The sequence below is a fragment of the Syngnathus typhle genome, linkage group LG14, assembly GCF_033458585.1.
Source record: "Syngnathus typhle isolate RoL2023-S1 ecotype Sweden linkage group LG14, RoL_Styp_1.0, whole genome shotgun sequence".
In the NCBI taxonomy this organism is placed as follows: Eukaryota; Metazoa; Chordata; class Actinopteri; order Syngnathiformes; family Syngnathidae; genus Syngnathus; species Syngnathus typhle.
In genome coordinates, this window is record NC_083751.1 from 11,085,480 (window position 1) to 11,093,401 (window position 7,922).

The 7,922-nt window shown below is 44.3% G+C and overlaps 1 long non-coding RNA gene across 1 annotated transcript; it reads left to right on the forward strand.

Moving 5' to 3' along the window:
* The first annotated feature begins 398 nt into the window (after positions 1 to 398).
* LOC133166528 (uncharacterized) lies at positions 399 to 2,150 on the forward strand. Its single transcript, XR_009717817.1, has 3 exons — positions 399 to 540; positions 631 to 687; positions 1,808 to 2,150. It is a non-coding gene; the product is annotated as an uncharacterized LOC133166528 (long non-coding RNA).
* The last annotated feature ends 5,772 nt before the right edge of the window (positions 2,151 to 7,922 follow it).

The window sequence follows — 7,922 nt, forward strand, 5'->3', positions numbered from 1 at the left end:
GAGCCACTACAGAGGACAGGATTGTTTGCGTGTTCATGCAAACCAGTGTGGAGCAAAGCACCCTGAGCACCTAAGATCAACACAACTCAGGAAGCAAGTCGCCACACTCTCACAGGCCCTTAATTTAAAAAACAATGAACTCGATCAGGTTGCAGACTTCCTGGGCCACGACATCCACGTTCACCGTGATTTCTACAGATTACCAGTTCCCACAACACAACTAGCCAAGATCTCCAAACTGTTTTTGTCAATGGAGAAAAGGCGTCTTTCCAGCATGCAGGGGAAATCGCTTGATGAGATCGAAATTGAAGGTTTGTATAGAAGTTATCGCTTGTAGATATTTTCTGAGAGTGCCCTAAATTTCATGTGAGTTTTACTAATACCATTTCCCAGATGAAATTGGATTAAGTAGAGATGAAGTTAGTGAAAGTGAATCTGATGAAAGCAGCACAGAGGTCACAGCATTAACATCTGGAACTGTGAAGCTTGTAGATGCTGAATCTACAATCACAGAGAAAGTTCATGACGAGACAGATTTTGGTAAGGTACCTCACCTCTTGGTTTCTGTTGATAAAATGTATTTTTCCCTGCGGACAAAAAAAAATTACTTCTGCCAAATTGTGTGTTTAGCAGGAACTTTGTCATCAGTGTCGTCCACGGTAAATGAAACTGCCCCTCCTTCTGAAGGTAAGGAGTGTTTGATTGTGCCTTAATGCACTTTAATGACACAAATAAATGCATGCAGACAGTTATAAAATAAAACCAACATAGAAAGACAAGATTTAAGAAGAATAGAATAAAATAGAACAGGGGTCTCAAACTCCAGTCCTCGGGGGCCGCATTCCTACATGTTTTCCAAGTTTCCTTCATTAAACACACCTGATTCAATTATCAGGCTCCTGCAGAACGTGAGGATGAACTGATCGTTTGAATCAGGTGTGTTTGGAGACCCTTGAAATAGAAGATAAAATGGTGGTGAAATATAATAAATCAAAAGAATAAGAAATTACCGCATTTAAGTTTAATTCAGTAAAAGGTGGCAAAGCGAAACTGTACCACATCTGTACAAAAAACATATCCCAATTAATAAACTACGTGGAAACTGTCACTTGAACACTACCCTTAGTGAATTTCATGATCCTTTCTTTTCAGACAGTTGCACTATATTGCTGTTAAAGTTTGGTGGGTGATTTGAATTACTAAAAAAATTAATTGGCAGTTTAACAAAGCTGGGCAGCCTCAGACTAAGGAGGAGGGTTGTGGAGGAAGGCTAGCTGAAGTGTTGGCCCACACTAATAAGAGACATTTGGGTGTGACCCATAGGTGTGACCATACAAAAGTACAATTGCAACAGCATACAATTTGAAAAGTACCACGTGGAAGTAAACATGGACGGCACTAAAGTCGATTTCGTTCATAAACTGATATGCACTGAAAGCCAGTGAATTTATTAGTAGATGATAATAGGGATGAAGGAAAAACAGAGCAAACACAGACAGGTTATGTTTTGCTTGTACAAAAGTGTCATCCCAAATCCTTAGGAGGTCTCACTGTACTTCTGTTGACTTCACAAGACAGCAATCTTTCATTCTTGTATTCACAGAGTGACTTCTGCCAGCGCAGATTTTGGACAAGTGTTGATCTAGGGTTATGTGATGACTGTAAACCTGAAGTGAAATTGAAATATCGAGGTTTTTTTTATCTCAGTAAACATCAATATCTTGTGAACTGTGGCATTATTTGAACTCAAATTTGATGGCTCTAACTGGCTTCTCTTTGTGCACTAATTTTTTCTCATGTTCTCCAGGGACAAATGCTGGTCAAGAACATGGTTCCAGAAGTGTGCCAAAGAGACCGTGGTCTAAGGCAGAGGAAGCTGCTGTAATGCGGCATTTCAAGGATCACATAATCAAGGGAAGACTGGCCACCAAAACTAAATGCAGTCACTGTAAGCTGGTAGAAGGCCCTGTGTTGGCCCAAGGAAATGTGCAAAATATAAGAGACTTTGTTAGAAACACAGGAGTAGCTGCAAAGAGGCAGTCAAAGAAATCCTCTCCAATCTGTAACTAACACACAGTTCAGTTTTTTCTTTTTTACAATTTTATTTATTTGTTCATTAATGCTTTATACAGCAAGTTTTATTACTTAAAGTCATGACACTTGTTTTGTGTGACAGACTGTTGTCTACCTGTTGCAGGCTGCAATCTGTCTGTTAGTCAGTGTCCTCACCTAACAGAATGGTGATGTTTCAGCATTACAAAGTTGAATTAATCGTGATAAAAATGATTGTCCCACTAATGCTTGGTGCTGTCAGGTTTGTGTATTTATTTTAATTAGAAGTGATTGAATGGTGACATAATTGCCCGTTAAAGTCCTAATACTGTTTTATTTCATCCCTATAAAACACCTTTTTTTCTAAATTTGAATTGTCCATACAAACCACCATAGCGTTTGGGAGCTGTGTATCAAATTCTGTAGAGTGTATCGGCAATCTAAAGTGACCTAAAAAATGTTCAGATTTTTTGGAGTGTTTCAATCTAACGCCCAGGGCACTAGGACCTGGGGAAAGGGTAGTTCGCCTAAACCACCACCGGGCCTGTTTGGAAAAAAAGACCCGCTAAACCACAAGTGTGTCAAACTCAAGGCCCGGGGGCCAGATACGGCCCGCCACACCATTTTATGTGGCCCGCGAAGACAAATTGTGCATCAAATTCATATGTCAATATTAAAATACTAATTGTTTACACTTTTAAAAGATAGCTCTATTGCTGAAAATTTTTATTACCATTCATATTTCTAAAATATGTTAACAGTTTTTCTTAGTCTCTGTTTTGACTATATAAACCCGTAGGTGTGTGTGTGTGTGTGTGTGTGTGCATGTGTGTGCGTGTGCACGCGTGTATGTGAGTGGCTGGGTGGCTGGCGAGCAAGAGTGTGTGCTGAAATATTAAAATGTTTGCGTGCATCTCACACTTGACCTGCGGAAGGACAAAGCACAAAGGTGAGCCGCAAAGTCAAAGTAGGGCCGCTTGGCAGCGTTGATAAAATTGAGCGTGGTGAGATGTGCGGCCGATATGCGTGTCCGCACCTCTACATGCAGGTGCTTCATTAATTGAAGTTCAAAGTTTGTCTCCAACCTTGTGATTATTCTACTTAAGTATGTCTACCTGCGAGATGCTGATCCAAGTTGCCTTGAAGCTTTGCTTGTCAAATTAGTCCCTGTTGAAGTTGGGATCATCCCCAAATGATCCCATAAAAGCCGTTTGAAACGTTCTCTTAACGACTTGCCCACTCATGAAGCCATTGTTGCTGCAAAACCATATACGCATGCATGTGAAGGAGCGAGCTCGCAACTTATTGATGCCATTCATATTTAAAAAAACAATTCATGGGAGCAAATTTGTGACATGTGTTTTGTGGACTTGGAGAAGGCGTTCGACCGTGTCCCTCAGGAAGTTCTTTTGAGGTTGCTTCGGGAATACGGGATGCCGAGCCAACTGATAAGGGCGGTTCGGTCCCTGTATCACCGATGCCAGAGTTTGGTCCGCATTTCCGGCAGTAAGTCGGATTCGTTCCCAGTGAGGGTTGGACTCCGCCAAGGCTAACCTTTGTCACCGATTCTGTTCATAATTTTTATGGACAGAATTTCTAGGCGCAGTCGAGGTGTTGAGAGTGTCCGGTTTGGGGACCTCAGCATCGCGTCTTTGCTTTTTGCAGACAACGTGGAGCTGTTGGCCTCTTCAAGCTGTGATCTCCAGCTCTCACTGGAGCGGTTCGCAGCCGAGTGTGAAGCGGTCGGGATGGGGGTCAGCACTTCCAAAGTGCAGAGTCGATGGTCCTCGGTCGGAAAAGGGTGGAATGCCCTCTCCGGATCGGGGATGAGATCCTGCCCCAAGTGGAGGAGTTTAAGTATCTTTGGGTCTTGTCCACGAGTAAGGGCAGGATGGAGCGTGAGATCGACAGGCGGATCGGTGCAGCGTCGGCAGTAATGCGGACTCTGTACCGATCCGTCTTGGTAAAGAGAGAGCTGAGCCAAAAGGCAAAGCTCTCAATTTACCCTTCGATCTACGCTCCTACCCTCACCTATGGTCACGAGCTATGGGTCGTGACCGAAAGAACGAGATCCCGGATACAAGCGGCCGAAATGAGTTTCCTCCACAGGGTGTCAGAGGAGCCAGATGAGGTGGCTTGGGCATTTCATCAGGATGCCTCCTGGACGCTTCCCTGAGGTGGTGTAACGGGCATTTCCCACCGGTAGGAGACCCCGTGGACGACCCAGGACGCGCTGGAGAGACTACCGTTCTTTTCCGTGTATAGTGCGCAAAATTTAATTAATTTATTGTCCTAAAATCTGGGGTGCGCATTATACATGGGTACAAATTTTTTTTAATATATATATATTTTTTTTAAAGAAAGTCATGGTACAACAAAACCAACAACAGGACTGACCGACAAAGTCGTGGAACAAAAAGACAGGGTGACATTACCAAAGACAGGAACAGAAATCATGACAGTAACACATGCAATGATCCGACGGTGAGCGAGGGGCAGACAGGACTTAAATACAAAACACGCTACATCGATTGACACAGGAAGAGAGGGGCGACGCGAACAGAAACTATGGCAACCTAGACACATAGCAAAACTGGGGACGAGACATGACAAATCTCCCCCGAAATAAAACTTGAAATCACCTTTCTTCTTGTTTGTTGTCAATCGCGCATCGCATTCAGCCATCCTGCCCAACACACTTAGTCAGTAAAATTCATAATTGACGACACATCGTTTGATGTGATGGTGCAATCCTTGATGGTGTGTTATTGTCAAATATTGTTTGTTTTTTAATCTCCATCGCGGACCGGACGTCATACGGAGGCCGCCATTACAGATGCGCAGAACCGATGCGCAAGACACGTCAGCTATATAAAGAGCAAGAGTTGTTTTCTTCCTATTAGTTTCAATTCACAGTTTAATTAGCAGTTTCAATCAGCAAATAACAAAATGGGTATTACAGGTAATATTTCATTTCACAACACTTTGCCTTGTTCCTTTCTTCTCTGCTGTTCACTTCAAACACGCTCCATGTGACCGCAATGCTCTCGTATCAGACGCTTGCTCGATAACCTGCTCGTTTGCTGTCACAATGTACCCTACACAAATCCGAAACATTTGTTGCGGCTCCGAGTCACGACGAGGGGCAAGTTTTGGTTTCCAAGGGTGTTTTTATTCCTCTTCAACGTCTCTCCCATACAGAGCCGCCTTTTTCACGTCCGCACGCCTTTTTCACATGCGCGCACGGAGCGCGGTGGTGCGTTTACGGGCAGTCGGAGAAATCAACGCCAACAAAAAAAATTACATCCAGCCTAGTTAAGACCATACCAAAGACTATAAAAATGGGACCCATTGCCTCCCTGCGTGTGTGACGATCATTGGGACTTAAAAAAAATAAAATTCATTTTTTTAAAAAATTCATAAAAATTGGGTGCGTATTATACATGGGTACAGGCTTTTTTCCAGCATCAGCATGCCATTTTTAGGGTGCGTATTATACATGGGGGCGCATTATACACGGAAAAAAACGATATGTCTCTCGGCTGGCCTGGGAACGCCATGGGATCCCCCGGGATGAGCTGGATGAAGTGGCTGGGGAGAGGGAAGTCCGGGAGTCCCTCCTAAAGCTGCTGCCCACGCGACCCGACCCTGGATAAGCAGAAGAAAATGGATGAATGCATGGATGGATGGATGGGAGCAAATTTTAGAGCGTGTCCTGTTCCTGTAGTGTGTGCGCATGTGTGAAGTAAGCATGCGGCAACGCTGGGATTTAAACTCATTCTGTCGACAGCGCCATCAGATAATAAGCTGAATAAGCATACGTGGATAGACACGCGCAGACACGCACGCACACGGGCACAGAGTGCACACACATCTGGAACTGCAGGCATCGTTCTAATGAGCCCCCCTCCCCCGCCAGACACAAGCGTCACTTTGTTGTTCGTTTCTTCCCTCCGCGGTGGCTCGGAAATGTCAAGATGGAGACACCTCCCAATATGATGCTGGCGCGGGAGCAAGTCATGTTCATTTATTTCAGCTGAGGTGTCTTTTTGCTGGGCCATAGTAACGTCTTGCTCTCGAAGATGACTTTTAGGAGGCGACAAAGTTGTAGCATTGTCAGTTGCTGATGGTCATTACGAGTTAACTTACAAATTTTGCATTTTCAGTCCAAACCTCGGCGGCATTGCGTCGTCTCTTGATGCCGAGACATCCATCAAGGTGGACTTGTGTTATGAGCAGAGCCGGTTCAGACCTCCTTGGGGCCCAATGCAAAAATATGTCAACTAAAATAGTCATGTGATGTTGTTATTCAATATTGTTGAAGCACTAATTAGTTTCTTTCTGTATGTCTATAGAAACCACACACACGCATATGAATACACACACGAACACATGCATACACGCATACAACGGATCACCCACAGTGACAATTTTCTTCAATAAAGAGTGGCCTTAGAGTGTGACCATCGTTTCCCTTTGTTCTGGCCGGACAACCTGTGGAGATTAAGGACACCTAAATCAGCCCCCTAATACAGTCCTTCTTCGAGGTCGCCAGTTGGGTTTCTGTCCCGAGGCATCTTTTACACCCCAACTCCCTTCTCGCCACTGCCACCTTCTCTTTCCACTGCCACTTGAGCCTCCGCTGCCTGCACCCTTACCCCTGCGGATGAAGCATTAAGGCCAAGACGAAGTGGTCAGTGAGACGAAAAGCTCGCGGCCCGTCTCTGCTCATTTCACTCGATCGGGTGTGCATTAGCGGCGGCCAAAGTGACAGCTGTCAGCGGCACTGAGGGCGCCCCTCCCACCCGCTCGCCTTGTCTCGCCTTTGCCCTTGAGGAGAGGAGTCGGAGCGGATGAGTGCAAAGTGGCGGAAAGCCGTGGAAAAGCACAATTGCGGAAAGGTAGAGATGTTGGATTCCAAGGGGATAGAGATTATGATGCCTCGTTTGCCGAGAAGCCGTCTGAACAAGTGCCGCGACTGCTGTTGCCAAAGTTTGATTCAAAAACCCAAACTCCATGTTTTCCTTTTGCGTGTGGGAAAGAAAATCAAACAAATGTTGCAGCATTTGATTTGTTGGAAGCGTGACGAGACGCAATAAGTGTGGCGGGACAACTCGTGGCTCGCAGCTCCTCACAGTGCCCTCCTGAGTATCGGGTAGTTGCTACCTGAGAAGAACACCTTTGTGCTGGAGAACCTTCCCTACACAACTGGCCTGGCTCCTTGAGAGTTTTCATTATTGTCAGGATCTGGCACAGTGGTTGATATTTGATTCTTTTTTTTTTTTTTTTTGCCAAGAATTGCAAAGAAAATAGCGTGGGATTTGCCGTACACCTCGGAAGTGCAGTCTTATATCATTTGGCCTCCAGTTACCCTCAGAGCAAATTGTCCTTTTAGTTTTTTGCGTGTGTGTGTGTGAGGAGCGCTATCTGCTGGTGACTTTGAGAACTTCAAGAGCCACTTTGGCCTCTTCTCTCCATTCGTGTCTTGCGAGAATATTAAATGTATTAATTAACTTTATGAATACGTTGCATGTTTTGCTCGATTTGAACCTGTAAAAGATCGTGCAACAATTCTGTCTAGCCTTGACAAAATATTCATTTGAGATTTTCATTTCAGAAAACGGTATATAGGATGGATTTAAAACAAATTTGTAAGCAGCCTTTGTTAGATATTCTTTATTTCTTGTAATCAATTCTTACGTTTAAAAGTAATTGATGAGGTTTCTATCAGTCACTTAGAACAAAAAATGAAAGTGTTATCCTTCAGTATTATGTTTGTGAGTTGGAATGTTTTCTTCCGCCGTTTATCTGCCTGAGAGCTGGGGGGGTGGGGGTCGCTTAACGTGTTTCAGCTGTCCATGAAAGGACCC